The sequence below is a fragment of the Pagrus pagrus genome, assembly GCF_965226575.1.
Source record: "Pagrus pagrus genome assembly, chromosome: 12".
Classification (NCBI taxonomy): domain Eukaryota; kingdom Metazoa; phylum Chordata; class Actinopteri; order Spariformes; family Sparidae; genus Pagrus; species Pagrus pagrus.
The window spans coordinates 28113929-28135510 of record NC_140196.1 but is presented as its reverse complement, the minus strand read 5'-3'; the positions used below and the strand labels follow the sequence as shown (position 1 = coordinate 28135510).

Sequence of the window (21582 nt, the reverse complement as noted above, 5' to 3'; positions counted from 1 at the left end):
GACTGAACCACAGCCGTCGCCTCTTCAAACAGAGTTTTGAAACTTGCCTCATCTCTTTTGGCCTTGAGTGAGGTCCTAACAACTTGGACAGCAGCCCTCATGCCAGCAATGGTTTCAGTTCTCTTCTGAAAAGAGATGTTCAGGCATTAAAGCTCACAAATCACTGGTGAGGCAAGGATGAGACCCAAAACTGTTTTGCCTTTCCTAAACTGCCCTAGCAGGCCATTAGCAGTAGATGCAGTATTTGAGGCACCACAAGCCATCACCTGCAAGCTAGCCAGCACTGACCCATACTGTGACAAAACAGCTGTGACGGCTTTGCCCCGGACTGTCCATCTCGTGGGACACAGGGGTTTTATTGCAGTGCATGATGGATTCTCTGCATGTGCTATTGCTGCATGGATCGCCTTAAACTTCCCTGAATGAGACAAAAGGACTCCAAGCTGGTTGACCCAATCCAATGAGTCTCCGATCAGAACAGAGGCTAAGCAAGCTTTCTGTGTGATTAAATTAGTACAGTGGGCTCCTTTTCCTTGCTCAGGCACTACTACATAGATTGGGAGATGACTGACTCATAGTATCTTTCACCTCTCTCTGCTGATTTTTTTGCATTCATTCTGGTGATTTCATACGCTTCCTGCATCCCATTTTCCCACTTTTTCATGTATTGCTGGTGGTCTGCAGTTCCAGTCTCTGGTGTTATTCAAAAAGAGTAAATCAACAGGAAGCTGTGGGGCTCTCCCGAACAGGAGGTAGAAGGGGGAAAACCACGTGACATCACTCTGGTGCAGTTAGTGACTCCTTCCAATTGGCTTTCTCTCTTGGGTGATACGGTGTTGTCCTTGAAGCTGCAACCCCACAGTTCTTCACCAACTGAGAAAACAGCCGGTTTTCAAATTCACCTCCTTGATCATGATGGATTCTCAGGGGGAACCCGAATTTCAGGGCGTAGTAATTAAAGATTTTGTCAGCCACTGTCTTGCCTGATTTTGATTTTGTGGCATAGGCTTGCGTGAATCGCGTTAAGTGGTCAATTATGACCAATATATATTCATAACCTCCAGAACATCTGTCCACATGCAGGAAATCAACAGACACTAGTTCAAAGGGCTGAGAGGTGACAATGCTGGTGAGGGGTGCTCTGGATTCTCTGCTGAGCTTCTTACCTTTTAGACATGAGCATCTCAAAGAAACATACTGTTCAATCTCTTTCCGCATCTGTGGCCAGAAGAATCGGTCTCTCACAATTGAAGATGTTCTTTCCGTCCCTTGATGTCCCATCTCGTTGTGTAATGCTTTTAGCACTGTGTCCTTATTCTTTTCAGGGAGGACAAGTTGTGTTCTTGCAGCTGTTTTGCGGTACAAAATACCATCATCATCCAGTGTCAGTCTCTCCCACTCACGCATTTGCCGTCTGGTCTGCATACTGAATGATTTTATCTGCTGACTTCCAGGCTTTACACCCGACACAATGCATTCAATAACAGGACCAATACACCTATCTTCTCTTTGAGCCAGGAAGATCTCTTCAGGACGGGTGGGTTAAAGTTCTGCCTCAGTACTGTCGGTACTTAAGCTTAGGTCAAGATCTGGGTGCATATCACCCAGAGAGTCAAGGGGCAATTGAACGTTTCCATCAGACTTTAAAGTCTATGCTCCGTACTTACTGCCTTGAGTCTAGTAAGGACTGGGATGAGTGTGTCCATCTCCTCCTTTTTGCTGCCCGTGAGGTGGTTCCTTGGGCTTTAGTCCGGCAGAGCTAGTGTTTGCACACACCGTGCATGGCCCTCGTAAGCTATTACAGGAAAAATGGCGGGGTTACAACAAACCACTATCTGTTTGATTACATCAGTAATTTTCGCTTCAAGCTTCACCTTGCTTGTGAATTGGCAAAGCAAAACATGTCCATTGCTCAAACTAAAATGAAAAGGTGGTTTGAAACGGATGCTTAAAGTAGATCCTTTGATCCAGGTGATAAAGTGTTGATGATATTGCCCATTCCTGGTTCTGCTTTGCAGGCTCGTTACAGTGGACCATATGTAGTCCAAGAAAAAGTGAGTGACCGGGACTACATAGTTGCCACTCCCGAGCACCGACGGCGAAGTAGGTTGTGTCACATAAACATGTTGAAGCCATACCTGGACTGAGAGTCTGTCCCTCAGTCCCCTGTCAGTGCAGAGGGCAAGGCGGTTGCGGTGCTGTCCAGTGCTGAAATGATTGATGAGGCCCTGTCCGATGCTGATCCTGGACGAGCCCCCAAATATGTTACGGCCTCCATCTATAGTAATTACAGCAACACTGGGTAGTTTGGACTCATTACTACACCCTGCTGGTTGAGAAGCGCAATTATCTGTTACCAGTGTCGTAAATACTGTGGCTGTGTGAGCATCCCTGGGGAAAGTGAAAGTGAATTTGTTGACAGAGCCGGCGAATCACGAAGCCTTGTTTGGAAACATGTCCACTGACAAGGTAAAGTAGCTCATGTTACACTATATTTACAAAATATCATTACATTGTTTTGTTTACGGTGACAGAAAACTTCAATGACACAAAGAATGGTAGTATTTTGCGTTTTGCTCACATGGTTGAACATTGTTAGCAAATGGAATAAAAACGTTTATGTACTCATATAGCCAAAATGTCCATAAAAACGTTTAGACGTGAAGTAGATATGCCGGAGCATTATTTTATTGATTCTAATACGATCAATTTTATAGTTATTGTTATTATCATATTTTTTCTATTGATCTGGGGAAATTGCGAAACTGACATGAAGTAAACAGGCTGTAGTATTAGTTTATTGATCTGGGGAAATGTAAACAGACATGAAGTAGACATGCTGGAGCATTCATTTTGGATCAGGGTAAATACCAATATGAAATACAAAACAGACGTGATAGCACATAACGTTGTAGCCATCGTTCAAAACTTTCAATATTTTGGCAGCAAATGATGTAATTACAACTTTTTCCAATCTTACTTTGTGATGGATAACAAAACACAATGCATTAGTAAGATAGCATGACATTTGGACTTCTACCAAAGCACTGTATGTTTTTCATTTTAGGTATCCACATCCACGTCTGCCTCTGCATCGTCTGATGTTGGTCCCTCAGAAGGTCGCAGAGGAGGGAGGGGAGGTGCAGCAAGGAGGGGAAGAGGCAGAAGAGCCAGGAGGGAGGACATTGACCCTGAGAGCAGGAGGAGGCTTCAGGATCTGCAAGAGCGTTGCAACAGTGAAATGCAGGAAAGGCTCCAGGATTTGGCAGGCCCACAGAAAGACCAGCTCCTACATACAGTAATGATCAGGATGCCTGGACTTATGTTTGCTGTGGCAGCATGGCCGCCTTGGGGTGGGGAACAGGGTGGTCATACCCAGCTGCTGCATTTGGAGGATAAGGGACACTTTCCCTGACCCAAGAGGTCAGTATACTGGGTTCAGGGTGCGCCGACTGCCGTAGCTGAATAGTTGCAGTAAACATTGTATATAGTTATTTATTATTGTAAAGAGTTTGTTTTATCATGTGACTTGATTTGCCTTTTACCCACTTTTGATTACTTGTTTATAAATGTTCAAATTTGATTACCTGTTTATTTATAAATGTTCAAAATAAATATAGTCATTTTCAATAAGTGTACACATTTTTATTTACACACCTCAATAACTATTTACAGATCACACCCTCCCCACGCTGTACATGGGTCCTGACAAGCTCTGCAGTGGGCGGTGGTGGTTGTGCAGCCAGAAGTCCCAAGCGCCTGCGATCATCAGGTCTGAGGGACTTCCTCCTTGGAAGACCAGTTCCACTTCCAAGCCTCTTGGCAACAATGGCTCTCTGAAGGTCAAGAATGTATGAATAATTCTTCTTCTTCAGCGTGTAGACACTTCAGCCTTTTGATTTCTTATTGTAGTATCTGTAAACGTAAAAGAAAAACATCACAATCTTTTTCAATTTTACTGTTGGGCAACAACAGTGTGATTTCTATAGGAAAGTGTACAACTGTACTGACAACCTACATCTTGTGTCCATCTCTGTTGCGTGCAGGAAGGTGTTGATTGTGGCAGTCGTAGTCAATTGCCAACAGCAGGGTCCGTGTGTGATATACTGGTGGACTGTAGGCAAACCGCTTTCCCGAATACATCACAATATGGTTCTGGAAATTCTCCAGATCTGAGGTAGTCCTGTTGTATGTAAGAAAACACACAAGCAACATTTCTTTGAGTGAAGAAATATAGTCCCATTATATTATAAAAAAAAATTATTATTTTTTTATCATATAAATTGTCTTGCAACAAAACAATTCTACGTGCATACCACGTGTAGTCTAAGAATATCTGTTTGATAATGGATGTAAATGTAGAACTGCAGAGTGAATACCTGAAGGTGAGGAACTTTCTCATATCCTTTAGCCAGCGCTTATCCAATATAATGGCTGAAAGTGCCTGGTGAGCTGCTGACCCTGTAACCACATCATGTTGTGAGTAGGAGGACAGTCCATTCAAAGCAGAGATATCCCCTAAATCAGATTAGTTACCTTGTTTCATCCAGAGCTTGTCATGGCTGTCATCACCTAGTGGCTCATGATCACAGCACCCTGTTGCCCATGTATGCTGATTGCGGACATGGTGCAGAAGAGCATGCCACTTTAGCTGCAGAAAAAGAACATGTTACTGGGTCTCTCTCCCTCTACACAATCAAAAACATTGGTCATTTACCAAACATTACAGTTTTTCCCAATATACCTTGAACTGCTCCTCAGAGGAGGCTTGCTTGCTGCAATACCAGAAATGGTTCACAATGTCCTGTATCCAAGGCAGGATTTCAGCCTGGCTCCTCAAAGTGCCAACCTGAAAGCAAGATGTAAAAGTGTTGGTGTCATTCACAACACTGCTGCTATAATTCCATTCCTTGCCCAAATGGCTATAAATGCAGACACCAAAAAAACAAACGATAACATAAAAAAGACATCATACCCGTCGCAGCTTCTTTCCCAAATTCTTTGCTGCATGCCAAATATCCAGGGAATGTTTCCGACCCCATTCCTTGTATTTTCCCCTTTCTGGGTCTGTAGCAAAAAATATAGCTTATGTAGCACTCCCCTCAATAGACCTTTTACTAAGGGCAGGCTTCTGGGTTCATCTATTATATTTTTAACCCTATTTTTTAAGTAACTGTTCACAAGTAATTTGGAATTCGTTTTTTAATACTCACTCAACTGATACACCTAGATGAATTCACCTTTTTACCATAGAACCTTAAATAGAATGTTTTTTACCTCAGTGTCCGTCTCCTAAAACCTAAAATATAGTGACTTTGAGTAGTTTTGTATAGCTTTAACACTTTCCAGATACCCTAAATAACACTATTTCAATGATAACTCATCTAATAGGCAATAACTATGCTCTCTTTTAACTCTGGCAAAAGAAATATCACAAGACTCTATTTTAGAGAAAATAACAAATCAATGATTTACTTCAAGTAAATGCATTCAAACAAAACACCAATACATTTTAAGTGAAAATATGTTTAAAAGTAAATTCTCTGTTGTCTCTTTTTGTTATCACAACACTTAGACTAGATCATGAAAGATCTGATTCACTGTCAGGTATAAAATTAACCAAAATTAGCTTAGCACCAAAATTACCAAAACTACCGTTCTAGTTAAATAGAGCACTTTTAACTTCCCCAAAAATATATGGAACACTCCTTTAAGTTTCAAGATACTCCTTTAAGTTGCAATAATACTCTCAAACACAAAGCAGTGGGCCCACACTCACACACACACATACACACAGCCGGCAAACAAAATAACCCCGTTGCAGGCCTGATATGGTGACTTTTGAGTGCGAGGAAAATCCAACTTTAATCCCAATGATCCAGGAACAGTAAAGGAAAATGTTACCTCCAATTCAAAGAACAACCTTTACCAGGTCCAAGTCCTGAAGGCGACACTGCAGGTAGACTGAAGACAGGCAGGTGAACAGGCAATGGGGCCTCCCTCGCAGCCCGGGACGATGTCCACCAACGAAGACGACGACGACGAGTCACACACACTGGCAGCGGCCGAGCCGAATCCTTATGCTCCCGCGTTGAGACCACAAGGCACAGCCAATGTCAGTAGCTGGTTTAGCTCCTCACGGCTAAGTCTGTTCGCTTTGATAGCGAATGCTAACACTCTCCGAGTTAGCTTAATAGCTAGGCTAAGCTAAAATACAGTGCAGCTTCGCCAGGAGCTCCGAGCTGAAACTCCTCAAGCTGTACACCGAACAGCAGTAGCTCCAATGTCCAAGTTCTGAGTGTCGAGCAGACAGTCGCTTGAACACGGAAACTACACACTTAACTATTGTCTCTGTAGAACTTTACACTCGCGGCCATGCATCTCTTGTGCTTCGTCACGTCTCTCCTCCTTTTCTCCGTCAAGTTTTTTCCCAAAAACACACACCTCTCACCTTCACTCACTTCCAGTCTACACCTGTCAATCACACCTTAACCAATCAATGACCAGGATCACACTTCTTCTCAATCAGTACTTCCTCTCTCCCTATGAGTTCCTTCAAAATAAAATAAAATATTTAACCATGTACATTTGTGTCATTTTAATCTCATCTCTTACACCTTACTCTTATCACACTATTTTAACCTTCATGAAATATTCCTTTACATTTTTAATACACTTTTAATAACATTTTCAAACAAATATGAACTTTTTTAAACCATAAATTATTCATTATTTATTTTATGAGTAAGGATTTTTAAACAGGGTTACACTTATACCATCACAAACACCAACACAAAACGCAAGAATAAAAAAATAAAGCCTTTTTCTTACTGAGTAAAGCTGTGATTCGTGGATGGGCATCAGTGAACACTTCCGTCAGGCGCATTTCCTGAAGGAGTACATCCATCGTCCTGATAAAGCACTCCTTCTCCATGATCACCGAATTCCTGTTTGTCTCACGCTTGTCCACAGTTACTATATGGACTATGTCCCGGGAGTCCTGTTCAATAGTGGTGTACGTGCAATACTGTGCACAGTAGCCTGCACCCAAAAAAAACCTTGCCATCAGTATCTGAACAATATGTATAAATGTATAGATAGATATTTATATTCACTATGAAAAATAAGTACTCAGGTCTCAGTACTAGTGTAATATAATAAATAAAGAATACATGACTAACGTACTAAAAAATAAAAAGCTAATACGTAAAAGTGAATAAAATATATTACATTTTTCAAATAGCAGCTTTATGGCATTACCAAGACAACAGCTATTCAGAGATGTGTCAGAATGGAGCAGTATGCATTATAAAAATGTTTTACAGTCTATGATTATAACAGTACATACCAGGGGAATCCAATCGTCCATCACCTGCAGAGCAGCCAAAAATAAATCAATTACAAAAATATACCATAAAAATTACTAGACCTCCATAGAAAATCAGACAGAGGAAATAAAATAATGTCTCACCAAGGACAACCACCTCATCCTTCTGTTGCAAACAGGTTACAACTCTTTGTTTGATGGTCTGCCAGAACTGCTCAACTGGTTCAATACAGTAGCTGTCCTGGATCTTGAAAAAGGTAGTCTCGGCCACCATTTCCATTTGCATAAACTTGAAAAGTAATGCTACTTTCCTGTAGCTGTTGTCGGAAAGTAGAATGTTTGTAGACAGCATAAAATCACCTCCCTGCATGCCGTACTTCACCAAGGGCTGTGAATTCCACTTCCATAGACTGTGTCCAAATGGGCATAGCTGGAATGAATGAATGAATACATTAATCAATATAACTATAATGAAAGGCAAAAACAAGAACAGATAATATAGTTACACATCCTCTAGTAGATCATACTCATCAACAAAATGACTATTTTGTAACTGCTCAAACCAACAGATCTCTAACCTCCTTCTACTGGGTCTAACACATTTACAACATAGGAATAAGTCCTGTTGTCTTACCCATTCCAAAGTGACTCCAGTTCCCCAAGGCTTTTGTTTGACTTCAAAAGGTGGTCTCCCAGTGCATGCAGCTCCAGTTACTTTGTCAACATGGATGCAGAGTTTTATGGGCAACTTGAGATATGAGGCAAGGGTCTGCAGGTTGGCATTATAGGTGATACAGGCACTTTTACCAACCAGTTCATCTTCATTATCAACCTTATGTTGATCAGGAATGTCACACATGTCCTCTTCTGGGGGATCGGGCACCACAACATCAAGCACAGCCTCATCCATACTTATCTCGTGAAGCTGTTCAATGTCAGTATACTTTGAGGCTGCACCACCAACACTATATGGACAAGCAAAATAAAAATATGAATATCTTGGCTAGTTCATGAAAGCTGAAGAAAAGGGACATAGTCCTCATCAGAACTGTCTTCATCTTCACAGCATCTACGGTTAGTCCACCGCTCATCCATGTCAATACTGAACATAAACACAGAGCCACACAGATTGAAAGGATGTCAATAACAACAACAGAAAACATGATTCATCATCATCATCATCATCATGACTTACGTGCTATTCCTCAGGTCATTGACCGCTTCTTCATCAGGAGTCTTGAAGGTCTTCTTCTGCAACACTGAGGGAGTGCATGCTACAACCACAGCAGAAAAGAAATGAGAATAGAAAAAGACAACGGACATTCAATCAAAAAATCACCAGGTCACCATCTCAGACAAACTCAACTGGCTTCTAAAACTGCAACTTCTGGGTCTTCTTCCAGTTGCTGCATTCCTTCAACTAAAAGAACATTGGTTACAATCAAAGCTTTGTTAACATATAGGCTGCACAGCACATTAGCATGCTAGAGTTATTCTCATACCAAGGTGGTTATAGTGATTGCACCGACTAAGTTACTTCAAAGACACGATGCTTGGGTGTGAATGTGTTTAGTAACTGAAAATATAACTATGTTTTCGGGAGTTGCTACATACAATCGCAAGTTGTGAAGTTGTGTTCGGCATAATAACTACAACCAACTTGGTATGACAACAGTAAGTAGCATGCTAACGTTACCTCCCGATCACACTGTTCAACAATTACAGTTGATTATCTGCATGAACTAAGGAATCTGCAACTTTTCAAGACAAGACGTTCATAGTGTTTTAGTAAGTTAGTCATCGTTTACAGTCACTACATGAAAACGAGGAAGCTGACGTTGTGTTCAGCATAATAACTACAACCAACTTGGTACAACAGTAGCTAAGTAGCATGCTAGCGTTACAGATAACAACAATAGCCTGACGTTACCTCCCGACCACACTGTTTAACAATTATGTTGATTATCTGCATGAACTAAGGAATCTGCAACTTTTCAAGACAAGACGTTCATAGTGTTTTAGTAAGTTAGTCATCGTCTACAGTCACTACATGAAAACATGCAAGCTATCGAAACGGACAACATTAGATTATCTCCCGGCTTTATTACGGTTATAAACTGTGGACAAATAGAGCCCCAATGAACACCACATAACAACAAATCAACTCAAAGTAAAAGTCGGTAAGATAATAAATATGTATATATGTATGTATATTATTCAATTGTTCTCAAAAAGAAAAAGAAAAAACAGGAACAAACAGAAGGGAGCTGAAGGTCCCGGCCAAAAGGAACAAAGGGTGGTTTGACGCTGGACCAACCACACAGTGCGCCGTCGTTCCCCACATCACCCCCTAACCTACCTATGTGGAAAACTAATCCTAAAACAAAGAAAACTAATAACTTAACTACCGCACAATAAACCAAAATAACAAAGCCCCAGCACCTAAGCATGCTTGGAGGCTGAGCAACCTACCTTCTGAAAGAGAGGAGAAGAAAGAGGACAAAAGAACTCCTCACAAGTGCGCTGCTGCTCATGTGTGTCTCCAAGCTCACCTGTCCCTGCTCAACTGTCCCTGCACCCTCTGCCCTCTTATCACCTTCCCCACTCCAGCCAATCACTGATCACACTCAGGTGTGCTCAGGTAGAGAGGGCGGAGGGGGGGGAATGAAAATCATGGAGAGGGAGAGAGAGAGAGCATAACACACAGACAAGCGCACATAACACCCCCACCCTAAAAAAGTGAATGGGGGAGCGCCGCGAATATCTTTCACACCGTACGGACAATGACAGCGCGACAAGGGGTCGGCCGAGACATTTTCTCGACCCTTAATGTGCCGGATCACAATGTTAAAAGACTGTAAAAAAAAATGCCCAGCGCATTAACCTCTGATTTGTGTTATGCATCTGATTTATAAACACAAGAGGATTGTGGTCAGTGTAAATGATAACTGGTGCACTAGCAGAGCCGACATAAACCTCAAAGAGAGTCAAACAAAGGTGCGAGAGCCCTTTTTTCGATCGTGGAATACACACGTTGATGGTGACTAAATTTCCTGGAGAAATACGAGATGGGGTGCTCCACGCCATCATCTCAATCCTGGAGAAGGACAGCACCTGCCCCTGCATCACTGGCAACAGCTAATTTAAACGGATGGTCAAATGCAGGCACAGCCAGGACCGGCGCATGCGTCAACAAAGCCTTCACACAGTCAAACGCCTGCTGGCAACTTTCAGACCAGTGGAAACACATTTTGGGACTTAACAGATCGGTAAGAGGTGCTGCAACAGCAGAAAATTTCCTACAGAAGATTCTGTAGTACCCCGGCATCCCTAAAAAACGACGCAGCTCACGACGGGTACCAGGTGCAAGGAACGACAGAATGGCCTCGACTTTGGAATGCACAACTTTTCCCAAATATTCCACAGTAGCTTGTCCAAATTCACATTTTGTCAAATTGAGCGTGAGATTGGCATCACACAGTCTTCCGAACACTGGATGAAGCTGCTGAATATGGTCATGCCACAAACACGAGTAAACCATGATATCGTCCAAATAAGCTTTGCACCCCAACAAGCGCCTCCGTTTGCAGCAGCAGGTCACTTATATGCTGGAGAACGGCATTGTGGAGCCCAGCTCTAGTTCGTGGAGTTCGCCAAGTCTCCTAGCTAATAAATCCGATGGCTCTGACTGATTCTGCATGGATTTCCGTAAGGTGAAAGGTGACTGTTATCCTCTTCCATGGGTCGGAAGTGCCATTTATGTAACTAAGCTTGACTGTGTTTCAATCCTGGCCAGACAAAACAACTCAAAATGTGATCATAAGTTTTATTCACCCCTAAATGGCCAGCAAGCGGAGTTTGGGAATTTCACACCAATGAGATTTTGGAACTACAATTTGAGTCACCCCAATCATCCTGTACGGATACGTGACGTGGCATCTATTACGCACAAGCACACCGTCCTGTAGAAAGTAACAGGTGGACATTTTCTCAACCTCATCCGCAGGAACGACAGCATCAAAACAAGGAACTAGCGACAAGTTCTTGCTCAACAATAAGCTGTCCCCGTGACATGCACACTTTAGAGCTTAGCTCTTCAACAGAAGAGGAAACAGCCGGAGCTACAGGAGTGACTACAGGGGGAGACGGAGCAGGAGGAGAGACTACTGGCGAGGAAGCCAGAAGGTCTGAATCAGCCATGAAACTGTCAGCCAATTCCACCTGCCCTCCTCATCAGGCAAACCCTGCTTCTGCCTCGTAGACATTGCACGAGTGACAGCGCAAACTGAAAAGACCTCCGGAAACCTCAACCTCAGATCATCTGAGTGCTCAGAAAGAGGAACAGCGGTAACTTCTGGAATTAAAAACACTTTACCCCCAGCCAAATCGTTGCCCAAAATGAAAGACACCCCGTCAATGGGAAATTGCGGACTTACCCCCACCACTACACGCCCTTTTACCAACTCAGAGTCAAGGTGAATAACATAACGGCACACCCACAAACTGCATACCAAAGCCTCGAACAAAGCTTTAGAGGTAACAGGGGATTTATCCGAAAATGGCAGCACTCCGTCCAGAATGACTGACTGTGAGGCTGCACCTCAGGATGGTAACAGCGATTTCGGGGCTTCCTCCGACAGGGACACAAAACCTTTTATAATGAATGGAGCATGCACATCAAGATCAGGTTTAACAGAAATGGACTGTTTAGGCCAGGACTGCTGGTTTGGCTTCTGTTTTTAACAAATTAACTGCTTTTTGAGACTTATTTTTTTTATCTAAAGCAAAACATTGATTTATGGTGTGGCCATGCTTTCTACAGTAAAAACAGACTGGCCTGTCTTTAGCATCCACACCTTCCTTATTGCTGGATTTAATTTCGCCATGGAAGTTTGATTTTACAGGGAAAGCAAAAGACTTGGCTACAGGAGCACCAGGCTCAGAGGACAGGTGAGACCTGTCAAAGGTTTCCCTGTGCATGAGGATGTACTCATAAGCCAGTACAGCTGCGTCAGAGACTGTAGATACCTTCTGTTCATTAACATAAGTGGCGATTCTGTCTGGTAAGCAGTTCTTAAATTCTTCCAATAATATCACATCATGCAGACCACCAAAATCAATGACATTTGTAGACTGGCACCAATGATCGAACAGAACTTCTTTGTTGCGGCCACATTCATCATAAGTGAGGCTGTCAGTTTTTTTGGACTGGCGAAACTTTTGGCGATATGCCTCAGGCACCAATTCATATGCCCTCAGCACAGCTGTTTTCATAATCTAAACTCAACTCAGGTGACAAAGATGTATAGGCGTCTTGAACCTTGCCACGAAATACACTCCGCAAAAGCAATGGCCAAGTGGTCTTAGGCCACTTTAATGTGTTTGCGACACGCTCAAACAAAGTGAAATATTTATCGACATTCCTCTCATGAAAGGGAGGAACCAAACGAATACACCTGTTAACCCTTTATCGTCGCCGATAGGATTTTACAGGCGTTGCTCTCATTACCGTAACTCCTAGACCGTTTGTGCTAGCGGAAAAATTCCAATGGTTCCTGAAAGCTGAGACTCTGGCCTTTGCACTCATACAGGGCTTATTACGGTAGGCCATAGGTATCGCGAAATATCGACCGGCGAACACAGTTGAGCGAACGGGATTTTACAGACGTGATTCTCATTACCGTAATTCCTTGACTGTTTGTGCTAGCGAAAAAATTTCAGCGGTACCTGAAAGAAGAGACTCCGGCCTTTTCATTCATATATAGGTTATTATGGTAACACTTTTCTTTTTCCCGCGGAGAGACAAAAAGCATAAAGAGAGGAGAAGACGGAGAGGAAGACGGAGAGGAGAGTAAGACGACAGACGCAGACATTTTGACAGCATTTTTTCAGCATTTTTTCAGCTTTTTTACAGCACAACTGTGAGGCATTTGAGCATATTTTTGCCATGTCAAGGAAGTCATCGAGGGTGATAAAACCTCCACGGAGGTTCATTGAGGATCGAAGTGACCATGATGAGGGAGCAACTTCATCTGAACCAGAGTATGTAGTAAACATCCACTATATATTTGCTAAAACTCATTAGACATTCACATTTAGGGCAATGTAAATGTCTAATGTGTTTTAGCAAATATACAGTGGATGTTGACTTCACTAAAAATACAAGTTTCCATTTCACAGCAGTATCACTTATCCTTCCAATATCATTTGCAATAATTATTCTAGTAGGTGTTATAAGTTAGTTGTTATTCTTATGCTGTTCCATTACTTTTAGGATGCCTTCTGCTGAAGGGCCATCCAGATCAGTGCCAGAGAGTTCCAGCCGTGGTCGCAGTCCCAGCCGTCGCCAGGGCCGTGGTCGGGACCGTGGAGGTGCTGGTGATGCCACTAGAAGCAGGTCACCAATAAGTGCATGGAAGACAGAGGCGGATCCTGATGTTGTCACTGAATCAAAAGGGTTTACCCCGAAGCGAAAACCTGGTGTTCAGCCCCCTCTCAATGGTCGAAATCCATCACCAATTGAAATTTTTAGTTAAAACAGGCCAAAAAATAAAAAGTATGAGGCCAAGGTTCACAAACTTTCTTGTACATATGTATTATAGTTAAAATTTCAAATGAACATGTAAAATATTTTTGTCTATGTGTAAATGAAGTTTCTAATCTACTAAAAACCTGTTAAATCCAATTTCGTTTTGTGTTTTTTTCCCCTTTAAACTGTTATTACACACTCACAACATACAGTAATGTCAAATAATTGCCAGATTTTGAAAGATGAAGTAATCCTGGAAAAAGGGGCAAAAGAATTTACTCATAGCACATTTTCTGACATTTTTACAGCCAAAACAACAAAATAACTCCAGGCGGCCTGTTTGAGGCTTAGGTGTTAAAGGGTTAATGTCAAATTCATCCGACTGAGACCCCATAGGTGACGGAGTGAATAAAATATATAATGGTCATTATAGAAATATTTTGCCAGCACACCCAGTCTGTGTCCCTGTCATAACATAGCTTTCTAGGCATCACAAAAAAATTACAAATTTCACATTTTTAGTCAATATCCCAATCTGTAACGGCAACACATTATATGATAAGTATTGTCCCCATGGAAAAGTCAAACATAAACTTACTTCAAAGTCATAAATTCTCAGGATCTCTCGCAGCTCCTCTGCTGTCTTCCCAGTGCGTGAGGCCTTCTGCCGACACAATGCAACTAGTTTTGGTGTGTATCGGTCAAGCTCACAGTAAAACTGGTTGCGTGGATTCACATTTGTGATGCGATGGAACTCAGCAAACACCTGCACACATACAAATACTTAGGTGTAAAAATAATGTTGTCAAATAATTTTTTACATGAAATGTTTAATATCAATCTTTTTTTTTTACTATTATTAATTAAAGTAACACTATTTATTTACCTGTGACTGCATTCGTAAGGCCGGCCAGTTCTCCAAGAATTCCCTGGATGGATTTGCAGTTATTCAGGATCATTTTACTTATTCTTGAGCTATTGTTATATTTTGTCAATAGTTCATAATTTCACTTCTTATACAGAGATATGCAGCTTTAAAACATACCTTGAACTGCTGTAGAAGAGGTCACACAAATCCTGCAGGGACAGATTACACAAATGTCATTTCCAAATCATGATGAATGTCATAATCAAATGATGTTTTTAGTACACAATTCGCTCCGTGCACAATATGGCGACTGCTGACCTTCGAACTTGAGTGTGTGGGCCAGTACTTCCGGTCAAAACTTCCGGTGATTTGACAGCGAGAGCGGGAGACCGCGAGAGCGAGAGAGAACAGCGACTGAGTTACATTACCAGAGATAATTTTAAACAATGAGTGTTTTGAGGATTCAGGAGAGGCGACTTGCCTTTCAGAGGGTTGGAGCCTCAGCACTTCATTGTTGTGTGCCGTTATGTACCGTTTCATCACGTTACAACAAAGAAGTCAGCTTTCATGCATTCCCCGTTGACGGGGCGGTACGGGCTGAGTGGATGCAGAAGATCCGGAGGGATGACTTCAACCCGACCAAAAACACCCGGGTCTGTAGTCGGCATTTTAAGCAGACTGATTTTAATGTGACTGCTGGGGGGCTGAGGAGGCTGAAGACGGGAGCCGTACCAGTTTACTTTTCTTGGAATCGGTACAAACTACCTGCGCCCAGACCGAGCGTCTGGGAACGGCGTCCGCGGGCCGAGAGTCCCGCCCCAGAGTCAGACTCGGACTCGGAGATGGAGACGGAAATGGCGCCAGATCATGATTACTGTGTAGTCCCTCAAACAGGAGCGAGGGCGAGTAATTTGGCCGACGAGAACGAAGCTCTACGTCGCCAGATTAGGGAGCCACAACAGCAGTTGGAAGACCTCCATCTTCGCCACCGTTTTGGGATAGAGCGCCTGTCTGCATCAGATGAGGATGTGCGCTTTTATACCAGGTTTGCGTCCTACAGGAGTTTCATGGTATTTTGGAGATTAATTGAACCTGCTGTGATCCACAAGATGGTGCGCATAACCAGCGCGAAGACAGCTTCTGCCAACATCAGCACAGTCCATCATCCAACAACGGTAGGTAACAAATGTGGTCAACAAAGTTGACATTTCAGCCATTTTAGGGCCTTGTGCTCACTGCAGACCTCAGACCTGTCACCATATGACTTTGATCAACTTGTGTTTTTATACACTTTATCTGCATATTTTTAAATATAACATCTAATGCAAGTTCACGTGAGCAAGTTGATAACACAGTTGACAATGAATTAATCTACTCTATGTGCACACCATAATATTGATAAAATATTGAAGAGGAGAAGTAGAGGGCAAAACCTGACATTTAGCAAATCGGACAGCAAAAGAACAACTAATTCGAGTTTAGTATATGCATTTGTTGCTAAATAAATGGTGGGATCTGTTGACTTTTTGTATTAAATAAAAGAGAAATGTGCCCTGATGTAAAATTGATCATTACTTGAAGTGAATAAATAATTAAATTGATAAATACAGTCTATGGACATGACATGTACCCCTAATTATGGAATGACTCCCTAAGAGTTGTAGGCCTAATGTTACTAATGATACAAACTGTTTTACTTCGTAATTGCCCCGGTTGGTTTGAGGAGTTAACTACATCTAACTAAAAAGTAAAAGCCAACCAGCTGATATTGGTATTATTTTGTGATTTATACTTTGTAATAACAATGTCAATGTCAAGGTAACTAAACAGATGCTTTTGTTTTTCTATCTCAACAGAAACTGAGACCCATTGACGAGTTTCTGCTGTTCCTGATGTACCTGTCAGTGGGTTTTCCTCTCAGGGACCTTGCAGAGAGGTTCAGCATTCACCGCACTACTGCAAGTCGGATCATCTCCACATGGACTCATTTCCTGTACTGCCTGCTGGGAAGCAAGCGCCTCTGGATTCCTCCAGAGATGGTGAGAGCTCCCCTGCCACCTGAGTTTGCAGCTTTTCCTGACACACAGGTGGTCCTTGATTGTACAGAGATATTCTGTCAGACGCCATCCTCTCTGCTCCTTCAGAGTGAGGTTTTCTCTACATACAAATCCAACACTACATTCAAGGCCATGATTGGCATGGCACCCCACGGTGCTGTCACCTTTGTGTCTGGACTGTACGCAGGCTCTATGAGTGATCGCGAGATCTTCAAGCTGTCTGGGATTGTAAAGCTGCTGAAGCCAGGTATGGCGATTGTGATGAGAATTTTGTACTACATGTAGAAGAATGTGAATTGATGTTACACAGCCCTCTTGAGAGAGACTGTTGGGTGTGAACTGTGACCTGTAGCTTGTGACCTCTTCTATGACCTTGTTTTATTACTTGTTTTGAAACTTGTTTTATGACCTAAGTAAGGAACCGACAGACACTGAAGGTAAACATCCTCCTCTCTGTAGGAAGGCTTGAATCAGCATTTGTTATAGTGATGACACACCCAGAGTGAGAGAGAGAGATAAATACCCTGATTTCCTCTTTAGACAGGGAGTCTTCACTTTGTAACTGATCTGCGTGTTGCTCTGTGAATGCTCCTCTTGTACAAGATTAAAACCCTTGTTTGAACTTTGAGCTGACTCCAATCTCCTTCCTCCAGTTCTAAATGAACGCAGAATTATTTTAACAGCGATCATGGTGGACAAAGGGTTTGTTGTGGATAACCTTGCTCCTTGTAAGGTGCCTTTCTCAGCAACAAACAACAAATGAGTCGAGAGGATGTCAGACAGACACAGTCGATTGCACGTCTGAGAGTGCATGTGGAGAGGTGCATAAGGAGAGTGAAAGAGAACAAACTGTTCGACAAGGACATACCACTGTCTATATGCAGGAACATTGATGAATTGTTCAATGTGGCCTGCTTCCTGGTCAACTATCAGAATGGGCCGTTAGTGAAGGCATGGGCAACTCAGCAATGAATTAAAGATCAAAAAACATTCTTTGTGTCATTGTCATTATTACATTAGCTTTGGGTTTTTAATGACTTGAAATGAAAATGAAAACACACCAGAGATGACATTAGAACATGTAGAATTTAATAAGGAAACTTATTACACTTATTCAATGATCCAATATCAACAATCCACATAGCTTTTTACACTCGGGCTCTCATGTCAATCAGTGCAAAAGGTATGGTCTCAGGTCAATTGTAGGCCTGCATTAGTGACATTAGCTCTGGTTTTGTAGAGATTTGTTAAACTGAACAATGAAATCTCAACACCAATTGAACAATTATCACTTCTGGGTTTGTATAGATTTGTAAAGATCAACACCACCACAACCAAATCAGACTGTGCTTGTATAGCTGTGTAAATCTGTACAATAAAACTGCAACACATAGCTTGTTGAGCCAAACGTTAGTCCAGGTTTTGTATAGATTTGTAAAGATGAACAATAAAACCTAATATTAGTTCAGGCTTTGTATAGATTTGTAAAGATGAACAATAAAACCTAATATTAGTTCAGGCTTTGTATAGATTTGTAAAGATGAACAATAAAACCTAATATTAGTTCAGGCTTTGTATAGATTTGTAAAGATGAACAACAAAACCAGAACAAGAACATTTATCAACTGATTGAAACAGAACTGATTGAATGAACTATTGATTTTTAAAAGATCAGATCAAGTAATGATAGAAAAAGAAATAATCCCCCCTCTCCCTTATAACCCTAGCGACCTCCGCATCCTTATAAATTCTTTGTACAAGAAGGTCCTCCTCTGCAAAAACCACAAAATCGCACCACTGCATTCCGGTGATAAGCAGTTGGCCTTGCACCTGCCAATAGTAGCTGGGGCCTGGCTTCAGGCGCAAGGCACCACTCTGCATGTGCAGGTACCCGCAGTCCACATAGCTCTTCACGTTTGGGCACTTCACCTCCACCAGCCCGAATGGTGGTGCCTCCGTCGGATCAAAAACGACACCATCTGGAGAGGATCTGAGCCAGGGAGCATCCGGATGGATGACAAATCCTGATGGCCAGTAGTTGACGTTTTTAATGTGGGCATATTGCTGAATAGCTTCTGGCTCCAGTGCCAGCCCCCTCTTCATCAAGGCTGTCTGAACCCCACCTTTGCGGATGCCTTCTGCAAGGTTCTCTGCAGAGCTGTGACCTCGGACATGGCACACCTCCCGGAACCTGGAGGAGGTGAGCCTCATCTTCCTCAGGCTGTGCCACTCTGCGCTGCCACTCTGTTCCCTCGTGGCCATCTCGATGGATCTTGCCATGTCAAAAGTGGTGTTAAGCGACATTACATTTAGGTGTTGTTGGTGAGTGCACACAAAGGAACATGTGGTTGGGTCCAGCCTGTGACCATCTAACGGCAGCGGTGGTGGGGGGGGTGCGTCTGGGTGGTGGATGATCATCCTACTCACTGGCACTGGGTGCTGGTACGAAATAGGGCTGCCTTCTTGAACGGTCCCAAAGGCTGAATCGACGAGGGGGACATCACTACTTATGGAGAGTGTGGTAATTAGCGGAGCAAGGTCTGCCGTGAAGTCCTGGTATGCCTCGTCGACCTTCAGGACATCTGGGTCTGGCAAGTCCCCCCGGACTGCTTTGTAGCGCTTGCTCCTTTGAAAACAGTTATGTCATAATTAGAAAAAAAGAAACAATAACTGTCAAAACAAAAAGAATCTGACAATGACTGACAGTGAATATTACCTTACACCATCAGCAGCTGTGTACTGTCTTGACTTGGGTTTTGTTGAAATGAAGGCCATGTTATTCACTCTGCCTGGTTTCACACCCTATCAAGTAAACAAACAAATAAACAAACAAAACTTAAGGACAGAAGTTGGTTTAGAATTTGGTTTAGAATTTGTGATTAGCCTAAGTACTTACCAGTCTTCGTGGTTTATGCCATCGCTGCTCAGTTTCTGTGCAGCTGAGGACAGGTGGTACTGCTTTCAGTTGCAACGTAGAGTACTTCGTGGTCTGATACAGTAGTGCAACACTGTGGTTGCAGAGAGCGGTTCCAGCCACACAGGAGCACTCAGCCACTGCAATTTCAATTGGTGAGCAGTCCTCAAAAGTAATCTATGAATAAAACATGATTTTAGTATTACAATTAGACTAAGTCATTACATGACAACTATAAAAAAACAATAAAGGTGAGAGGTGAGAGCAGGCTAACTGTTCAAGCACATAGTAGCGGTATGATTTATTAGGCTACCAGAACAAATAAGCCTGCCTCACTAATCTTAAAATATTTTCTTGGTATTATAATACAGTTAGAGCAACAGTGTTAGTAATGTGTTGAACAGGTGAGTATAGCCTAGACCGAGGGTACAAAATCAGCTCTTACCTCACGCTGACTAATGTACCCATCGTGAACAGGCCTACTTAAACTTATGCTCCAAAGAACGGGAGCGGTAACAACCAGTTTATGGGGTGTCCATGAAAGTATAGTTCAGGTTTAATTCAAATAAACAGACTTAAGTTTTATTATTGTGATTCTACATCCACATCACCAACTATAGCCACAAAAATACCCCAGAATCTGACTTGAACTGTTTAAACACGTGTTCCTCCCTACTCTGAGGTCGTGAGGCTTCTCATGCTTCCTCATGGACAAAACACACTTTTCAGCTGACTTGAACTCAAAATAATGACTGTATTTCCAGCAAGAACACACGCATCTCTCTCCTCCCTCCATTGTTGTTTGTGTTTGTGTCGCTGCGTGGTGTTACACGTGAGTTGTCCTCATGCTGAAAACGTGACTTGTCGCATATGTGACATCACTCCCCGAGAAGCAAGAAGAAAGCAAAGATATATATTTTTACTAAGGAAAATGACAAAAATAATAGTAACGCACAGTGACTTTAAGTAACTTTAATCTGATTACTGGCTTGGAAATATTAACGCGTTAGATTACTCGTTACTGAAAAAGGTGGTCAGATTAAATCTCTAGACTAAGTAACGCTTTACCGGCATCACTGGAACCAATACATTACAACACGAACCAAAAAGAAATACTCAAACCACTATTAGGTAGGCCCACCTATGACAATCTCATACTAAAACTAACTTGACCGCTGTCAAAATGTAGTGTCCGATAGCAATAGGTTATGTTTTCTGGTTCTGAAAAGTTAGCGCTTTTTCAGGGTGCTGCGTTTTTGTTTAGGTCGTATGCACCTCAACTATAAAACGTTGAACATTTTGACAGCTTAACCTTCTGGAGTCCCTGGACGCGCCCGCGCGTCTTAATCACGTGACAGATTAATGACGGCGCAGCAGCAAGACGCAGCCTTGTCCCAAGTCTGTTTCAACTTGTGTCGAAAGTGCTGACCACAAACTACATATTCGTTTTTAAATTGTGTTGATAGGCCAAATAAAACCAGATTTATGATACATTATTTACGCCATACTTTTTCCTGAATATTTTCGTCACCTTCGATGCACGTTCGGTGCATTTAGAGACCGGAAAAGCGAGTAAGTGAGTGTAACGAAAGTGCTGGCAGCAAAAAAAAACAAAACCAAAAACCATGGCAACCACTCATTCATTGGTGGAAAAATGCACCACATCGATCAATCAAAAAATAATGTGGCAAAGCGCGGTATTTAGTGGCTGGGGAAAAAAGGGAAAGTTGTGGGAGTTACGGCGGCGATAGATAGAGACAGAGATAGTGATAGTGAGTTTTGAGATTGGAGTTATTTGTGACATTTAGCGTATTTTGAGTGCATAGTTAGTGTGTAGTGGTTTAGTGTAGTGTGTAGGGTCGTGTGTTTAGTGTGTAGTGCAGTCGT

General features: G+C 42.3%; 1 protein-coding gene and 1 long non-coding RNA gene across 2 annotated transcripts in view; one reads left to right on the top strand and one right to left on the bottom strand.

The window, feature by feature from the left end:
• LOC311267010 (class I histocompatibility antigen, F10 alpha chain-like) overlaps positions 1 to 21582 on the top strand; it is a 501763-nt gene that overhangs the window by 152066 nt on the left and 328115 nt on the right. The gene's annotated exons all lie outside the window — the stretch shown is intronic.
• Positions 3672 to 6311, bottom strand: LOC311266415. Its single transcript, XR_014623707.1, has 6 exons — positions 4976 to 6311; positions 4745 to 4849; positions 4537 to 4651; positions 4380 to 4461; positions 4019 to 4183; positions 3672 to 3915 (listed from the first exon to the last, which is right to left on the bottom strand). It is a non-coding gene; the product is annotated as an uncharacterized lncRNA (long non-coding RNA).